At 40.4% G+C, this 20,344-nt stretch overlaps 1 pseudogene; it reads right to left on the reverse strand.

Moving 5' to 3' along the window:
- Positions 1-15,497: 15,497 nt before the first annotated feature.
- Positions 15,498-19,033, reverse strand: LOC102011201 (annotated as a pseudogene).
- Between the last annotated feature and the right edge of the window lie 1,311 nt (positions 19,034-20,344).

A 20,344-nucleotide genomic window follows, 5' to 3' on the forward strand; every position in this document is an offset into this window, starting at 1 on the left:
TTTTTGGAGGAGATTAATATTTAAATCAGATCACCCTTTATACTGTGAGGGGGCTGCATTCAGTCAGTTGAAGGCCTTTAGAAAAGAAAGATTGTCTTCCTTTGAACAAGAAGGAATTTTGTGATCAGATGGATTTTGGACAGAAGTACAACTTTTCCTACATAGCCCAGCAGGTTTTTGGACTTGCCAAGCTGCTGTCTGTCGATCTGTCTGTCTGTTTCTCTGATGTTTCTCTGGGGTGCCCTGACTAATACAGTCTCTAAAGAAAAATAGGATTTGGAACCTGGGTTAGAGGACTACAATGCCTTTATTTCATCCACCCAGCCATGGTGCTTCCCAGATAAAATGGACAAAGAAGTCATGTTAGGAAGACATATATAAAGATATGTAGAAGCTCAAACAAGAAGTGTCCCTGTCAGTCTCCTGCTGCAGTAGTAATGATTGGGAATGAGGCTCAGCCTATAAACTGTTCAAGTTCCCTACAGGAGAATTCTTGGGCTGGCTAAGGGCTGATAGTTATCAGAGAGAGGTCATTTATGGCAAGACTGCAACTGGGTAAAAAATGTTACGGAAACTTTGGATGATTTAAAATTCCAAACTTCAAGTTGATGAAATCTGACATTATGATGCCTTGTGATATCCAAGTCCATCCTGTGAAATCCCTATCTTAGGACTCTAACATTCCCAGAAGTCCTGATCGTAAGATAGGCAGAAACGGGCTCTGATGAAATTTTGTCACTTACACAATAGGTCTGTGACAACATGACCAACAGAAGCAGTCTGATGAGAAGTTGGAAGCCCTTAATCCAATTAGAATCTGTAGTCTTCAATGTGCTATGTCCAAAAATGCTTTTAAATTGCCATGTTTTTAATAGAAAGATGAAAAACAGAGATATTTTATTAAATATTTATCTCATTAATAAACACAAGGTAATCATTGCTTTTTATTTTGAATTAACTTTTCCATTTGGGTTCAATGCACATTTCACAGACATATTCTTTTCTCTTGATGTGAGGAGACTTAATTACAAAAGCACAATTGGACTTCGGCTCTGTATGAAAATGAAGCAAAATGAAATTGCTTTTCTCCCCCCAATGGTTGCTGCTACAAAGAAGCACAATTGAATATGACAGTTCTTTTCGACCCAGGAATTGTTTTTCGATGAAGTTTGGGGATTATATGCAATTATACAACAGCAAATTTTCCATGACCATTTATGTTCAAGGACTTACTTTAAAAATGAGATGAAAGGCAAACTACAGAATTAATGACACTATTATAACCAATGTCCTTTACATCTCTGTCACATGGGTATAGCAGGGAGAGCAGTATGTCTGTGTATCAGAAATCTGTCTAATGAAGACGTACGGCAGGAAGGAGACAGACCAGCCCGCTAATCTAGTCTGTCTGAGAACCATGTCTGCACAACATGCCATCTTACACCACCTTATCTGTGTCCCAAATAGTCACTATTCTTCCTCATTATGTAGTTCTTTCTTCTTTACTCCATGGTCAGATAAGATAAAGTGAAAGATTAGGAAATGGCATCTGGCAAATTGGAACTGTACAGCCCCTGTGGCTGACTGAATCAACATCATCCTGTGTCCTTGTGTGTAACCCCAGGCCTCGGCAGTTAGGTACGCAGAGAGTTTTCCCTCAAGAAGAGCTGAGGCCTAGGAATGCCACCCAGTTTTGCAATAAGACACTGCCCAGTGAGAGAGGTGGGAGAGAGAGGGACAGCATCACATAGACTGCAGTGAGAGCAGGGGACTGGGGCTTGGGCAATGCGGCGGCATGCCCCACTTCCCGAAGCAACCCTCTCCATTTAGCTGCCTTCTGGGATGTGGTTTTCAGCTCTTGCCTCTATTGGCTCTGTGGTACCAATGGTCCATCATGGTGTTCAGCCCTTGCCCTGTGCACCTAAGTCAAACCCTGAATTTATGTAGGACCGACCGCCCTGCTGGTGATTTTTATTGTGTCAATGCTCTGGGATCTGCCTTCCCATTCAGTGTTTCCCACTTCATTAGAACTGGTTTTCCAGCTCTGGAATTACTCGTCATTGCAGGGTGGGAGCCCAGCCTATTTGACCCCCAGCTTTTACTCACCTCCTTCCACAGTGTCTGCATCCTGCCCTTATCCTACCCCAGTGCTCATGGACAGATCCTTTGGAACAGTGACTCCTGCCTGCTGGACTTCTGATTTTGTCTTTGTTGTCTCCTATCATGCTGGCTGGAAATCCAAAGCTTCCTGAATCTGAGACGGGCCTGACTGTTCTCTTCAAGGACTTTATCCTCTACTACCAATGGCAGCTGGATTGCCTTGACCCGGCTTCCATTTCGTTCTAGGAAGTGAACCAATCTGTAGCCAATCTGGTATGCAGCCCCAGCTCTGACAGTGTCTCTAGAGAAGCATTTCAGGAAAGAATTTTATCTGATCACTACAGGAAATGATCAAAGAAAACTAATTCCACTGTGTTTGTTACAACATCAGTGAAAGAAGTCAAGAATATAGTCTCAGACGGAGCATAAAGTACGTAATAAAGGCCAATACATAATTAATGAATATCATGTCTCTAGCATAGTGCTCTTCAAAACCAAGCACCAATGTGTAATTATTTCTCACATCATCATAAAATAAGGAGTGGGCAGATGCTGGTTGCCTCTTATAAAAAAAGAAATAGGAGAAAAGCCAAACGAGTTTTCCAGTGGAAACCACCATAGAAAGGAGAATGAGATGCAATAATCTTGAAACCCAGTTGAGACGCAATTAAAATGTCAATATACATCTCCATTTCAGGTTTCCACTCATCTAGAAAATCACTTGGTGTATCTGTTTTACAGTTTACGGTGCCGAGAATCCCAGCACTATCACAAGCTCAAATCAGTTTACAAGTCACACAAGGAAACCAGTCTAATTACTTTACAAATGATGATGTGGCCCAATGGGCAAGGACACAGGACCAGTGTCACCTGTGGTGCCACCACTTACCTCTTAGCTAATGACCTATTAATATGGGGGGATATGGCGAGCCCTGGGCAACCAATTGCTCATGCAATTACATTCCATACATATTTTATTTTCACTCCAATTTGGGGTGAGTTACCCATTTGGTCATCCCTGGTATATGTATTGCCATTGATTTGAAAGCTCTAGTTTTTAAAAAGTCAAATGTATCCATCCACAAAGGGAGATAAACTGAATGTATTCAACAGAACAGTTTCTGTAAATTCTCAAAGCAATGGGATTTTCTGAAGGAATCACAGACTCACATGTCTCTGCACAGATAATAAGAACGTGGTGTCAGTCTAAGGCAACAGGAAGAACATTATTTGAAAACTATTGGCTAAACATAGCATATCTTCAGGCATTTTGACGTGTGATCCCAGTGCATGATGAATTGATGAATAAGGTCGAATGTACTAATTGCTCCTTTATATTGTCATTATCAAGTCCTTACTTCTCTCTCAATTCAGACGAGAAAGCTTAAAGTAATGCACACATTAAATTGCACTAACTATTCAGGATATTTTTCATCTTTCTATTTTAAAGGAGTCTGAAACTGATTCTAGGTGGAGGTGAGTTAATGGGATCAGTTCCCTTTTGTTTCGATGATCCTAGCTATTCTAGCAACTCCTCCGCCTGCCATCAGTGAGATACATTTGTGCCTATTTATGCAACTTGTGTTCTTGGGAATTCGGGCTTTATTTTGTTCTTTTTTCTCCACTAGTGTGAGAATTCCTCAAGTGTCAGGACCATATTTCTGCTCAGCCTAATAATCAAACATATCTGTTAATTGCACCCAATGCCGAGCTAGGCCAATATGAAGAGACTTCAAAGCTCAGCCTTGCTTTTCATTCTTGCACTTTCAAGGGGAGCTCATTTTCAGTAAAATGCACCATTGCATTGTGGCGATCTTTGTCAAATATTGTTGTGTCATATCTGTTCGAAGTGTTTGCATCTATTATTGCACTGAATCTTATAAAAGCCTTATGTGCCCATTCATATTATTATACCCATTTTACAGATGGGAAACAGGGAGATAAATGCCTTGGCATTGGTGACACCACTGGTAAATGCAAACTTAGGATGAGAACCATGCTCTGTGCCCCATAGTGTGTCCTCTACAGACCATGCTGTGTGCAGAGTGGGGCCTCTGTGACTGCATAGCCCCAGAATTCTGGCACCCACTTCCTCTCTCCCCAACACAGATAATTTCTGTCAGATCTGTTTTGAGCACATGTAATCATGATGGGAAGCCAGGGCTAGTCAGGCTCAGGGAGCTGTTCTCCTTCTGCCCCTAAACCTCAGACATAGTAAGAAAAGCTTTTTTTAAAAAATTAACTCTGGGGCTGGGGATTTAGCTCAGTGGCAAAGCGCCTGCCTGGCAAGCGCAAGGTCGTGAGTTCGGTTCCCGGTACCGGAGAAAAACCAAAAAAAAAAAAAAAATAAAATAAAAATAAAAAAATAAAAAAATAAAAAATTAACTCTATATAACATTGAGAAGAAAAAGAAAAGTTAGGGCTGGGGATATAGCTCAGTGGCATAAGTGCTTGCATGGCAAGCACAAGGTCCTGAGTTCGATTCCCAGTAAAAAAAAAAAAAAAAAAACAGAAAAGAAAAGTTAGTAGTTTCTTGGATAAAATAGAACAGATGGAATGGGGTTTATGGGGAAATGGTATTGGAGGAAATGACAGCTGGGGACATGTCTGAGAAATCCTCAAACGAAGGAGGCTGCAAGATACTGGGATAGAATGATTTACAAATTTGATCTAATATCTTTAATATATAACTCTCTAAACCAAAATGGAGAATAAATATTCTCTTCAGACATCCATAAAGCATTCACAAAAAGGAGACATGATTTGTGCTGAAAATAAGTTCTCAAGGAATTCCAATCTAAGGAAATCTTAGTGGTCACCTTTGTGCAATGAAAGATAGGGCAAGCAAAGACCCTTTGGAAATGAGGGTTACTCTGGTTGGAATACATCCCCCAGGGTTCACATGTTGAAAACATAATTCCCAATGCAACAGTGCTGGGAGGCGGGGCTTAACAAGAGGTGACCAGGCTGTGGAGTCTCTTCATACTTGCCTAGCTCTACATAGGGTACATGTTGCCACTTAATAGATGTGTTTGATTATTAGGCCAAACAGAAATATGTTTTGAACACTTGAGGAATTCCCACTCTAATGGAGAAGAAAGGACAAAAGAAAACCCAAATTCCCAAGAATACAAGTTAGATTTCCATAACTAGGCACAAATGTATCTCACTGATTGCAGGAGGAGGAGTTACTACAATAGTTAGGATTGTCTAGTTTTGATTCTTAACACAAGATTATTATTCCTATTTTTCAGATGCTAAAGCAAAAGCCTACTTTATCCAAGTTCTCAAATGACAAGTGGCGGAGACAAGATCTTGACTCACTTATTCCAAAGAGAAATCGAAGAGTTTATGAAAATAAGTCAGTAAGCTAACATTTGTTGAGTGTTTAATACATGTTAAGAACTGTGCTTTTTTAGAATTATTATTTTATTTTATTCTCACAACCTTTTGCAAGGATTTTTATGCTCTATATCAATATACCAGTGAGGGCACTGGGTGGAACTCTGCCCAAAGTTACACATCCAGAAAGTGGAAGAGTGAGAATTTGAACCCAAAGCCTAGATCAAAATGCATACTCTTTTCATTCTGCCCCTTGTCTGACCCCATAGTTTTAACTTAATTAGTATCCAAGTATGGACAAGTACAACTTTCAATGTAATTTAAATGTGACCTGTATCTTTTTTTCAAGGAAGATGGTGCTTTTGCAATTTGCAAGTGTTATTTTATGAAACTAACTAAGCTAAGGCACTATTTGAGAAAGTGAACTGCTATTGATTGCTTAATAGCTGCTGCATAAATCACCCTGGGACACAAATCATCCATTGTTCTTCCAAGCACAGGATCCCAATATCTGGAAGGAACTGAACAAATGACAACACAATGTGTATTGGAATCCAGCAGGAAAGACCCACAATAAAGGTGGTTTATAAATATTTCATAGGCTCAGTAGTTACTTGTCCTATAGTTATAGTTTTTATAAACATTGCAATCAGTTGTTTTAAAAGAGACTAAAAGAGAATAAAATTGTTATATGTAACTATAATACTATTATAAATGCACAAATCATTTGGATTAATTTTAAGTGAACCACAGTCTAAAAGATATCAATTTATTGATTTGAGAAATAGGTTTGGAGACAGAGGCAATTCTTTGATACCTTCATACAGCAAAACGAATAGCTTTAATTATTGCATGTGTCACCCACTCTGTGTTTGCTACAAATTTTCCAACCATAAATTTATAAGCTACTTAGTGCTCCATATTTTAAAAGTGCATAGAACCTGGGATCAATTTCTATCCACGCAGGAAACTTGCTCTGAAAGAATAAGCTCCACACTCCCGTTTGTAAGAGAGGAAAAAAAAATACTGAGGAATTTATATTATGATGTATAACTGGGCTGACAGTCATCCTTTTGCTAGTTCACAAGTTTAAGGAGCATTTATGGAATAGCTGCTTGATGCCTTTGGTTCATTATTTGGAGGCAGGAGATGAAGTACAGGTAAGCTGGAGGTAGTATAATTTATGGATTAGTATTCTTTTTAAAAATTTTATTTGGGTATAGTTGACATATAATAAACTACATATGCTTAAAGTATATACATTTTGATAAATTTTTCTATCTGTATAAACTTGTGTATTCACCAGAATTCAGATAACATCCATGAGCCCCAAAACTTTCCCTGTTCCCCTTTAGAATCCTCTTCTCCTGCTTCCTTCTTCACCCTTTCCCTTCCTCCCAGTTCCCTAGGCCATTACTGACCTCTTCTGTCATTATAGATTAGCATGCATTTTGTATAATTTCCTATAACTAGAATTATATGGTATTGTATCTGGCTTTTTTTTTTTTAGAAAAGATCTCACTATGTGGTCCAGACTGCCTTTGAACTCACTAAGTAGCCCAGACTGGCCTTAAAGTCATAACCCACTTGCCTTAACTTCCTAAACACAATAATCATAGGTATGAATTACCATGTCTGGGTTCTTTAACTAAGCAAATAATTTAGAAATTCAGTCATGTTACTGAATGTATCAATAATTATGAGTAGTATTCCATTGTGAGGTTGTCCTATAACCCATCTATCCATTCACTTGATAGGCACTTGTGTTTCTAGTTTTGGCCTAAAACAAATGAAGCCATAGTGAATAATTTTGTAGAAGTCTTTTTGTGGATTTAAATTTCCATTTTTCAGGCCAAACACCTAGTAGTATAATGACTGATTCATGTGGTAAGATTATGTTTAACTTTGTAAGAAACTGAGCTGTTTCTAAACTTTATTTAGGTGTACCTAGGTACATCCTGAGACATTCTCACAAGCAGTAAGAGTTCCAGTTGCTCCTTGCTCTGTTCAATGTGTCTAGATTAGTCATTTACATCGGAGCCATCTGTCATTTGCAAATACTGTCTCTCAGTCTGTAGCTCACCTTCCCATTCTCTGAACAATGTGTTTTTGAAAAGCAGAAAAATAATATTGTTGGATCTTGTTTCATTTTCTAGCTCTCATCAAATTGTCCAATCCAGTTAAAGTAATTACTGATGTGGTTAGATGCATATCTGCCATTTTTCTCTTTGTTGTCCTTATCACCCAGGGATTTTTTTGCTCCTATGTTTCTTCTTCACTGCATTCTTCTGTATTACATAAATATTTCTTAGTACACACTCTCTTTGTATTACATAAATATTTCTTAGTACACACTCTCTTTGCTTATGCTATCATTGCCATATACTTTTCACCTCTACATGCTAGAAACCCAGCAATACAGTTTAATAATTATTACTTTTTAAGTTCTTATGTCTTTTAAAGAAGTTAAGAAAAGATAGAGAAAACTATATGTATAGACTTTTATATGAGCTCATGTATTTACCATGTGGTGTGCATTTGTTCTGTTATATGTTTTGTTGTAAGATAGTTAATATACCTTTAGACTTGTTTATGCAATTGTCTTTTAAAGCAGTTAGCAGGAGAAAACATAAAAGACATTTATACTAACCTTTATAATTACCTGTGTAATTACCTTTACTGGTTCTCTTTATTTTCTTGTGTAGATTTGACTTACATTTTAGTTTCCATTGAATTTTCTTAGGGAATGGTCTATTTTAGGGAAGGGCAGAGGTAAGAAAGGGAAAGGCATTTTTGCAGGACAAGAAGTACAGAAGTTTGCCTGGAGCCGTGTATTCTGGTAAGTGGGGTAAATGAAATAAAGAGCAGGGAAACTGACACCTAAGTGGAAGAAGATCCTCATGGGCAGGCTGGCAAATGAGGCTGATATTCTCCTAGAATTGTGCAGGAAATCACTGCTTTAGGAGGACCACTCAGGTCTCAGGTAGACCACTCAGAGATAAATTAGACGTGTGGCGATGGGCAGGAACCTGCCAGGCAGAGGCCGTGTGAGTAGGAATGTGCGACCTTGAGTGGGCACAGGAAAATGGCAGCCCTTGGACTCTTGGTAGGTGTTGGGGTCCATGATGCTACCAGTATTAAAATGAACTGTAAAGGTTTGAATGCAAGGACTATAGATTAAGATGGAGAGCGAGCCTTTCCACTAAGAAAGACCCAACTTAAAAATATCACACTATTGATTCTAAACCAGTTTTTCGCTGTGCCTTTTCTTAATCCACTGATAGGAAGACAGTGATGCCAACCAGCTCTTGTGATATAACAGACTTGATTTTCAAGTGAACAGCTCAAATCTAGCATCTTTGAAAAATCTGAAATGTTCCACTTTCCCTGCCAAGTCCAGGCATCACATTATAAAAACCAACATTTTCAGAAAGTCTTTTTAGTTTTCCCATCAGGAGAAAGATTGCTGAAAAGACAGAGGCAAGCTTCTCTAGACAACATATAAAGGGAACTACTCTTGAGGGACAGTTGCAAATGAACTAAGGGAAACTGCAGCCAAATGAAATTCCACAAACAACTGTCATATTCCAAATGGTCAATCAAAAGCTGGAACAACTTGGAGGTAACAGAAGCCTATTATGATGAAAATAATGATCCCAGGACAAGGGACACTTAATGATTTGCAATTTAAGTACACAATAAATATTCATCCATGGCCATTGGGTAACTTTCAAGTTCTGACCATGTTTTATAGCTGAGAGCATTACCTGGGACAGTAGGGGACACTTAAGAGTGAAAAGGGACACAAATAATTCATCTTCAATTTTAATTTCAATACAATTGCAGAATACAGTGGTTCACTACAAATCTGAATGATACACTGAGGGTATCTCTTTTACATTCCAGAGTATCTCACTGTTTGGGCAGAATGGTTCTCTTACTGGAATTGTTCACAAAGCAACCTATTATATGGTGAGAGGTACCCTCTGGGCACCATTGAAATTAATATGAAAGGAACAATCAGGAATGCCAAGTGCAGTGCATAAAACACAGGTAGGTGGTGGAAGACAGATAAGCAGCCTAGGAGGTTTAAGTTTCAGAATCTGAGGCTGCAGAAAGATGTGTTATACAATTTACATTACAACCAGTCACGATTTAGAATGGGTAATGAAAAGCTCATATAGCTAAGTATTGAATCCGTAAAAAAGCACAAAAAGCTGTGCAGCACAAGGGAGCTAAATGATTGGTAAATAGACAAAGAAGATAATCAGAGAGCAGGAGGAGAAAGCTGGACTTGCTTTCACAAAATTCATCTGGTTTTGGCAATTTCACCTGCACAGTGCTTGTGGCAATGTCTCTATAGTTGGATTCTTTTAAAAGCAGAGTTTGTCAACCTTGGCACCACTGATATTTTTGAGCCAGATAATTCTTTGTTGTGGAAGCCATCTTGTGTATTATAGTGTTTAGCTGCATCCTGGGCCTCAACCTTCTGCATGCCTGTAGCACCTGCTCCTCCTTGTTTGATGACCAAAAATATCTCTAGATGTTGTCAAATGTCCCCTGGATGGCCATATTGACCAGCTCTGAGAACCATTACCTTAAAGGAAACAACAATATAAATGAATGAATTATTCTACCTTGTAATCATACATGCTTAATCCTGTAAAGAGTATTAATTATGCTAAAATATTAATTTTGGTCAAAAAAGCAGGTTAATCTGGGGACAAGCTAAGTAGAATTTAAAAAATCAACTTATACGGTGTCTTAGTTACTTTTCTCATTGCTAAGACGAAATGGCCAACATTCCCAAGTTAAGGGAGGAAAGGTTTATTTGGCTCACAGTTTGTGGAGGTTTCAGTCCATAATTGGCTGGCTGTGAGGCAGGGTGGCACATGGCAGAGGGGCATCACAGAGGAGAAAAATTCTTGGCAGGCATAAGGCAGCAAAAGCAATCAACCAGCAACTGGATGTTGTGGCTTATGTCTAGATGTCTCCGCAAAGCCTCACGCAGCCGTAGGTGATACTTATCAGAGATGGCTGGATCTAGAGTGTGTGACTCTGGGATTGATTTATGGTGCAATGTTAGGATTAAAGGCACTAGGATTAAGGGTGTGAGTACTACCCACTACTACAGACGGGTACCCTGGATGAAACGTAAGGGACAAAAAGAGGCTCATTGTTTGTCTCTTGCTTGCTTTTGCTGCCTTCTGCCTGCCATGAACTGTTTCTCCTCTGTGATGCCCGTATGCCATGTCACTCTGCCTTAGAGCCAGTCAAATATGAACTGAAAGCTCTACAAACTGTGAGCTAAATAAACCTTTCCTCCCTTAATTTGTGGGTGTTGGGTATTTTGTCTCAGCAGTGAAAAAACTAACTGAGACACATGGGTTCTAGAAAATCTCTTTGCTGACTTTTCCCTCTCTCTCTCTCTCTATATATATATATTTTTTTTTTTTTGGTTTTTCTCCGGTACCAGGAACCGAACTCATGACCTTGTGCTTGCCAGGCAGGCGCTTTTGCCTCTGAGCTAAATCCCCAGCCCCCACTCAATATATCTTAAAATAGTTAAAAATGTGATTGGTCTCCTATCCATTTGTGTAGTAAGCAATGCTCCGTTACAAAACAAAACCACAGACTAGCATCTCCCTGAGATCTAGAGGCAAAATAGTAGTCCAATGCTTTTTCCAATTGAGGATGTGTGAAAAGAAGGCCAGGTGTATTTTGTAGTGAAAGAGATGGGGAAGGAGAGCAAGCGAGAGAGAGGGGCAGATATGCAGAGCTGCAGCAGCAAGATTTGTCTCACAATCTGTAGGAGATCAGAGGCCTGAAGGGGCCATTTTGAGCACTCTCTAGTAAGTTACTCTTTAAAATTACATGCCAACTGCACGGTTATTTCTGTAATTTCTACTACATCTTTCCCATCTAGGAATAAGACTAGATTATTAACTCCACGTGGACAGAATGATGTCTGTCGGCTTTGCTCACTTTTGTATTTATAACCCCAGTGCACTGCCTGCTCTGTAACAATCACCCAGTTAATGCTTCTTGAATGAATGAGGGCAGAAATGCCAACTTTCAAGAAAGTGGGTTCCCATGTCAACTCCTTAACAAGGTCTTTTCTTATTTCTTTTTGCTGTGCTGCACCCAGCTATGCACTTGGTGCATAGTAAGTGATCGATAAATGTTTGTGGAACTCATCTGCATGGGAAGACTCTGTTTACACTGTTCATGCACTGCTTGAATCCTTTGTTCAGAACTGAATACTTTGCTCAGGTGACCCTGCTCACCTGTCCTGCTGTGTCTTTGTGCAACAGAGGAGCAACATGCCACAGTGAAGACCTGAATTAAGACATCTGTGTAGAAAGACATCAGTGCACACTTAGCAGAAGGATACTGCCACTCTGTTTGACAGAGGAGGACATACACAGATTTAGTTCCTCAACATCATAGTCCGGTTACTAGCGCATTTCTGAAGTGGCACAACAGCTACCCATAAGCATGCAGGATATGACATTAGGGGCCACGCTGCAGCCTAGGCAAAGGCTGCACAAATTAAATCATCTGAGCCATCAAGGAGTTTATCCTCATCTTAAATGGCATTATCTCTCATGTTGAAACTTTAACAACTCATCTAAAATGAAAAATCAAGAGTGTGCCAAAAAGCAGAGCTGTTGGAAGAATAATGATGTGGCTTGTGGGGAAGGCGCCTGAGCTTCTCTCTAAGAACTGAGGGCCCAACCAGGGTCGGCTGGGAGTACATTAGGCTGGTGGAATGACAGTGCCCAGAAGCTACTGTGAATGGTAATGACAGGCAATAAAATACCTCTTTAAAAATCCAGCAGAAGATAAAGACAGTAGATTGTAGCCAGGCTGCAAAATCCAAGCGTTAGTAGATTAGCATAGGCAGGGCGAGAAAACACAACTAAAAATTATTCAATCATACCAAATGCTTGCAGGGAAACTAGGCCAAGAAAGCAATCAAAATCAAATAGAAGCAAGGTGTGTTTATATAATTCAACGGTTCAAAAAACTGAGAAATATATTGCAAAGAAGTTCCAGGGGTTTCTAGCCCCAATTTAAGGAAAAAAATAATGAACCTTCATTAACTTGAAGAAAGAATGACAGTTCTTTGTTATTTCTACCCCCTCAACCAGTCTTACCAAGAGTCATCTTATTTCCTGTAAGAATTCCAGGATGTGATCATAAAATACAACACACATTTATGCAATTTGCTTTAAGTTTGGTTATACAACGTATGTGGCATGCCTCTTGAATTAATTGCATTAAATGTTTTCAGTTATAGAAAGAAGATTCATGACTCATGGAGACCATAAATGAAATATCGCACACAGGTAGTAATTACCTCGAATTGCATTCTTGGGTCTTTGAAGATAAATTAGCCAACAATGAGAATTTGATAGCTAATGTTGCAATTAGTTACAGGTAAGGTGCAGTGACCTATATAACTTACTATTTTTAAAAAATCTGAAATTTACACAGGTTAATAGCATAAAAGATTCTTCACTGTTACTCATGGCAGAAATGCAGGTCTATAAATGCACTACCATGGCCTTCTTATAATAATGGCTTAACTCTTCATAAAGAGGTAGAATTATTCATGTTAATTCTTTGGCTATGATAGGAAAGGCTCAGATTAGCATTCTCTGAACACTTTGTGTCCTACTCACAAGTGATTCCTCATTCCATCTTTCCTTTGGTTCTGCATAGTTAGACCACAAATGAAAGAATGGGGGGTGATGGTGATGATGTGGCTTCCCCAAGGCTTCATCTCCCTTCTCATCACCAGGCAATTGTGATTGTGTCTACATGAGATCCTCCCAAAGTGCTGTTGGTGTTTGGCTGGTCCGTAGAACACATCCTTTAGTTTTCTTTCTTTCTTCCTGGTACTAGGGATTGAACTTAGGGCTTTTGCACTCAGGTACATCCCCAGCAACCCTCCAGGTTTTGTTTGGAGAGAGAGAGAGAGGAGAGAGAGAGAGAGACAGACAGACAGACAGACAGACAGACAGACAGAGAAACAGAGAGAATCTCAATAAGCTATTAAATTACCTGGGCTGGGTACCACCCAACTAGTCTTTCTTCTGGGGAGAAAGTTCTCCCTCAATCCCTAGGAATCCTGTTGACCTTCAGGGTGGGTTTCAATAGAATGCACCTCCAAGTCCAGGAGGGAACACATGGTCCTGGCTGGCCATCTAGTGCACAGAATGAGGTCAGGCCAACCCAAGGCTCTAGTTGCTGGGTTCTCAAACTGAAAGGATCACAAGGTCTGAGCTGTAGCAGTCACACTGCTTAATGTGAGATGAGACCATAAAACATGAGCTGGACAGAGACACAATGTTATCACTACCATTTTAATTATACCCTGAAGTAAAATCTATCCCTGCAAAATGAATTTTTAAAAAATCAACTAAACTGCATTCACTATTCCAATTTTATTCATTTTCCTCAAATGTCCCTTTTCTGGTCCCAAAATTCTATCCAGGATACCATATTATATGCAGTTACCAGGTCTCCTTAGGTCTCCCTGGACTGTGGTGGTTTTTCAGATTTTTCTTGTTCTTTGTTGCCTCTGACAATTTTGAAGAGTGGAAGCCAGGTATTTTGTGGAGTGTCCTACAATTTTGGTTTGTCTGGCCCTTTGCTCCTGGTCAGCTGGGCCATGGATTTGTGGGAGGAAGACTACAGAGGTTAAGTGCTATTTATACCTTACTTCAGTATTGAAGGAATGTGATTTATTGCTGATGCTGTGAACACCTTTCAATCAAAGACTCCCAGGGGCACACCCATATATAAACACATTGGCTTTCTTACTCCTTGTAGTACAGGAGTGTTATGGTTTGTGTCTAGCTGTCCCCTCAAAGTCTCATGTGGTCATAGGTGAAGCTTTTTGAGAGGTGGCTGGGTTTAGAGTGTGTGATTGATTTATGGTGTAATATTAGGATAAGGGTGTTAGAATTAAAGGTGTGAATGATATTGGCCCAAAGGAGGAGGTGGTGCCCTGGATATAATATAAAGGACAGAAAAAGGCTTGCTGTTAGTTACTTGTAGTTGGTTGCTCTGCCTGCCAAGAACTCTTTGTCCTTTGTGATGGTCTGCTACGGCACCCTGCCTTGGAACCAGCCACTTATAGACTGAAACCTCTACAAATTGTTAATTAAATAAATCTTTCCTCTTTAACTTTGGGTGTCAGGTATTTTGTCTTAGCAACAAGAAAAGTAACTAAGACAGGGAGAATACCTTCCATGGGGAATAATGGAGTATCTCAGGAGGAGGATGTTAGAATGTCTGATAGGACTTAGGCTTTGGTTGGGATTTGGGAGCAGGTCTAAGGAAGCAGACGTTCCCATTAGGTTGTATGCTATCAGAATGCAGGGCCATTCTATAATTGAGTGTCCCAATAAATCTTATTTGAGAGTTGAAGCTGGTATAAGTGTTGTTTTACCTTCCATCAAAAGCAAAATTTTATTGAAAAGCTAACATTAGAGTAAGATCATTGCTATTGTATTAATCTATTTTCCATTATTACAACAAATTACTGGAGGCTGGGCAACTTATAAAGAAAAAGGCTTTATTTAGCTCCCAATTTGGGAGGCTAAATTTCAAAAAGCAAGATGTAGACTCTGGCAAGGGCCTCACTATCTATATCACCTCAGGCTGAGTGGTATCATGACAGGGGTGTGTGCAAGAGGGAGAGATCACTTGGTGAAACAGGAAGCCAGTGACGGGAGAGGGCCCAGGCTTGGTCTGTTAAACAAGTCAATCTCTCAGAATTGAAGGCCCACAAAAACTACTTGGTCCCTTCCAACAGCAATACCACCAGTGACCTCTCTGCCTCCCCACTGGCTCCTACCACTTTCCGAATCACTACACTGGGACCACATATTCAATACTATAACCCTTAAGGGACACAGTCAAATCATACGAACTATATATTTTACAAAATCAAACATCACTATCCTGTTAGATTAAGCAGAATTACTGAACTGCTAAGTCTTTCTGCAAAAAAACACAAAGGCAGGAAGTTGTGTGGGTGATTAGTGTTGCTTCGTTGTAAATAAGCACCCTTTTTCTGAGTCTGGCTTTTCCTCCTGTTGGCTGGCACAACCTACACAAAAAACTACTGTCTGAGCATAGCTGCAAATCATGATAATCTTGTAGCAACCTGGATATTTTATATTTATAAAATTAGAATTTGGATTTTGAACTGGTTGTTTCTTTTTTTTTTTTCTTTGCCTCTTCCAAGAATGGATATAGTGTATCTCTAGCCAAAGGCAGGCTGATCCTTATTTATATCAACCTACTACATTTAGATGCCATACATATCAGAATCTTAATGATAGGAAGGGGACTAGCTCAGGGAAAAAGCTATAATTGATGAACAGGTCGTGGTCACTCTTTTGCCTGGCTTATAGCAGGTATTTGGTGCTTTCTGGGTGACAGAGTGACTTTGTTATTGCCTGTAATTATACAAAATTGAGAAGTGCTTTATTTCATTTTATCGTCATCTCAGAATAACTTAGAGTTTGGTTTTCTGTGAGAGCGTATCCCCTTCGAAAATAACACGGTTTAGCTGTGAAAGCCAGACTAGTTTTTGAATGTCAGGGGCATTTTCTTTCTCAGTGCTCACCTCTGTCTTACATTTACCAAGATCCTCCCCTGGAGAGGCTCTTTCCCCTTTTATCCATATGCTGCTCTTTGGAAAGAAGTCATAAAGGGTAACTGATGCTTAGGGGTGGGGAGTAATGTTCCACCTGTTCAAGGAGTCATCCCTGAAATGTTAAGTCTCTTTCTCATGCAAGCTGCTTTGAGTTGGGGTTGGGGAACTCAAAACAATCCTGATGAGTATTTTTAGTTTCAGTGTCCTTTTTACTGGAGCTGTTTGCCTCTGTTGGGTATGGGCTTCCTCTCTGCAGTTCCTGCTCCAGCAGGTCTGATTCTAGCCCTGCCCCTGCTAGGCTGTCGAGTGATCCTTATGTCTGGCCTCAGTACCAGCAGTGCCTACTGGTGGAGGGGTTAGGTTTTTTCCATGGTTCTGCTCACCTAGGTCTGTCCTCTGTTACCTGGAATGACTCATTTTTCCTGTATTACTCACCTGGCTGCAGGTGAGGGAGCTTTATTGAGAGAGCTACTCTGGGAAGGTTTAGTTCCAAGGTGAAACTACTGAAAGAGAGATATCGGGACCCTTGCCCTGGAAAGGATAGTGATCTAGGATAGAAAAGAGAAGAGTACGCTGAGAGTGGAAAAGTGGGAACTCCTTGCAGGTTACTACTTCCCCTGGCTGGCAGGAAGATGGAACTGGATTTCTGAGTTCCAGGAATGAGTGGCACTTTGTCAGCCAATATTTCTAGTTTCCCATCACCCTCTTTTCTAGCCCATCAAAACATAATCACACTTTACCTCTCTACTTGCACTTGAAATTCAGAGCAGTAGCGGGAGGTTCAAATGTCTATCCCAGGCAGAGTGCAAGGTGGCAGAGATTGTTCCCTCTTGCCTTTAAGCCAGATGGACAGCAGCTGATGCAGCTAGAAGGTGGCTGGATTCATGGTGAAATGTTTGTGTTTCATCCCTCAGATCAAGGTCTGAGTGCTGCCTGGCATTCCAAGGATGATGGTATGATTGGGCAAATTACTTAACCTTCCAATGTCCTCATCTATAAAATGGGGATCATGTTAGTACAAAACACATAAAATTATTCCTCAGACATTTTATGTGACAAAGACAACAATTTCATACTAATGGTATCCAACCTAGCAGACCCATTGCCTGGAGATTGCAGCAAGAGACTGAGGCCAAAACCCATAATTCTAAGCTCAGGGCTTAATGTGTATTAACTATTGTGTCTCTCTTCTTCTTAGTAGTGAAAGATAGACTGTGTTAGTTGGAATTTTGTTGTTGTGACAAAATACCTAAGAAGAACAACTGAAAAGAGAAAAAGGTTATTTTGGCTCATGGTTTGACAGGTTCCAATCCATGGCTGACTGGCTGCATTGCTTTGGGATTGAGAAACATGATGGCAGCATAGAGCATGTGGAAGAGGAGACTGCTCACCTTATGGCAGTCAGATAGCAAAGGGAGAGAGATAACGAGGAAGGGGTCAGGAAGAAGAAATATTTTCCCAGGCCGTGCTCTCAATCTACTTCCAAGCTAGGCCCCAACTCCTACAATTCCCACCACCCCCTAATAGTTCATTCAAGTATGGTCCCATGAATGGGTTAAACTATTGATGTGATCAGAGCCTTGTGACCAGTCCTTTCCCGAAAGCCCCATCTCTGTACCCTGCTGCAGTGGGGGCCAAGCCTTCCACATATGAGCCTTTCAGGGGACATTCCAGATTCAAATTATGTCACAAGCTAAGGAAAACAACATGTCTAGGTCAATGAATTGGGTTTGAGGGCTTTCCAGGCATTGTGTTGGGGAAGGGGTCCTCCGTACCAGTTAAGAACCAGCATTAGTCCCATGTATCAACTAAGACGCAGGTGTACCTCTGGGAGCCAAGTTATCTATTCTGCTCTAGGTAATAGCTAAAATCCTACCTTAGCAGGAAACCAAGTACCAGTCAGTATGTCCGTCTGCAAATATGTGCCACTGAGGACATGGGAGGGCCTGCTGAGGAATGGAGCTGCAATTCTCTGGTCCTGGTTGGCATGATTTGAAGAAATAGGTTGCTCTTTAAAAGAAAGAGGAAAAAACAGGAGCTTTTGTTCAGAGCTAGAAAAGATAGAGTTCCTTCACTTTGGAAGCCAGTTTCTACATACCACTAGCATTCTCTGGAGCAGGAAAATCAATAAAGACAATAAATAAATGGCAACATCCCATTGAGGGCTGCTTACTAAGTGATTAAGTGTTTCAAACCCCAAAGACTTGCACGCTTCAGAGAGACAAATCTGAATGAACATATGTAAATGGAATCAATGCTCAAATAATTTTCTAGTTACTTAGCACAAATGTGCAATTATTAATACCTCCATTATTTATGTTTCCATATTTATCCCTGTTTTCCTCAGCATAAAACCTTTAATCTACTTTTCTAACCTAATTTGAAAGTAGACATAAGAATGAATCTTTTTTAATCATCTTATGCCTTTTGCAAAGAGGAGAAAGGGACCAAAAAAAAATGCAAAAGCCTTTCAGGGGTAATCGTTCCAAGTAAGGTGAGGCCATCTCTGAGGCCCCAATGTGCTAATCAGGAAGAAAAGCAGTCTCTCAGACACCATGCTGAACTTGGTACAAAATATCACTTTCATATTTTAGCTTTGGTTGCAAGGACCATGATGATGGGAATAAGAGTTCTCACAGGTTGTGCCTCAGATGTGCCTGGAGGGTGCAGAAATCCACACGTCCTCCCTGAGGGGAGGTTTATACCAGGATGGTGCTTTCTGTTTGCTACAATAGGCCCTCGTGGCCACCTCTGGACTGCTCCTACCTTGCCGTAGCAGAGCTTCAATCCTGTTATCACTTCCAGGCTACAGTCACATAGCCTTGGCTTGAAAATTGTGGCTTTTCTGGTGTTTCCCAAGTGTTTTCTAAACTTCACTAGGACAGAAATGCCCATGCCGAACCCCTTCACCATCGCTCCCTGCCATGCACCCTGCAAGGGAGACAAAGGAGATACTCAGCAAGGTTGCAAAGACAGTGGACACCACCCTTGCCATCTAGATCCCTTGAGTGAGGAAGAAGACTTGAGTTTGACTTCCAGGTTTGCCATCCACTCAGTATGGACCTTAGAGAATACCCTCTGTTTTGAACCTTGTTGGTTTGTCATCTGTTAAGGAGAGAGGGAGAGGGAAGGGAAGTGTGAAAGAGGGGAAGGAGGAAAGGACAGAAGAAAGTGGGAAAGAGGGAAGGATGAAGGACAGAGGAAAGCAAAGGAGAGGACAGAAGGGAGGAAGATGAGTGTCTTAATCACTTTCCTCTTTGCTGAGACACAATACCCAACACCCACGAGTTAAGAGGTTTATTTTGGCTCAAAGGTTCAGAAGTTTCAGTCTATGGTCTACCAGCTTCAATGTGTAAACAGCATAGCAGAAGGGACTGGCACAGGAAAGCTCCTCACCTCATGGCAGACAGGAAGCAGAGAGAAAAGAGAGGAGCAAGGGAGGAGATACAACCTTCCAGATCCCATCCCCAGTGATCCTCCTCCTCTGACTAACTAAGCCCTGCCTCCTGGCACCACACTCAGACCTTGAGGTCACTAATGGATGAATTCACCAATGAGTACCATGCTCCATGATCCAATCACCTTCTAAAAGTCCCACATTTGAACAGCTGAGGCTTTGGGGGACATTCCTGGTCTACACCATAACAAGGAGTAAGTGGAATTTGTTTCTAAAGCTTCTTTCTAAATCTGGGATTCTACAGTTCTAAATTCGTGAGTCTCTCAATGCTTTTTGCTGTGCCTTCTATACATCTCACATGGTCCCACTGTCTCCTCTCTCCCGTCTACTGGCTCCATCCAGATCATGATCCTACTGTCACAGAAGGCTCAACCAGGGTACTTTAGAATCCAAAACTACCACTGTGTACCAGTCTCCAGAGTCCGAGACATTTTGGAATTGGGGGAAGTAAGCTGGGTCCAAGTGGTAACAAGACAGGTGTATTTCTCTGTGCAATGAAAATTAAACTACATGGTATTAGCAAATACGATTGACATTGATTTTAATGAAAAATAGAGAACAAAGGAACCTGAGAAAAACTATTAAAAGTTGTTTTGGTTATTAAAAGCAAATAACAATGTCATTTATATTAAGCCCTATTTGTGATTCCCACAAAGGATCTTGTTATCTTGAAATATATGCTTGATTAAATTAACTAAAATTTTAAAGAGATATTACTTATAGCTAATTAAGCATTTCATTCACTTAAGGTTTAACAGTGTACAAAA

This window comes from Chinchilla lanigera, unplaced genomic scaffold (assembly GCF_000276665.1).
Source record: "Chinchilla lanigera isolate Chin_1 unplaced genomic scaffold, ChiLan1.0 scaffold00076, whole genome shotgun sequence".
NCBI lineage: Eukaryota > Metazoa > Chordata > Mammalia > Rodentia > Chinchillidae > Chinchilla > Chinchilla lanigera.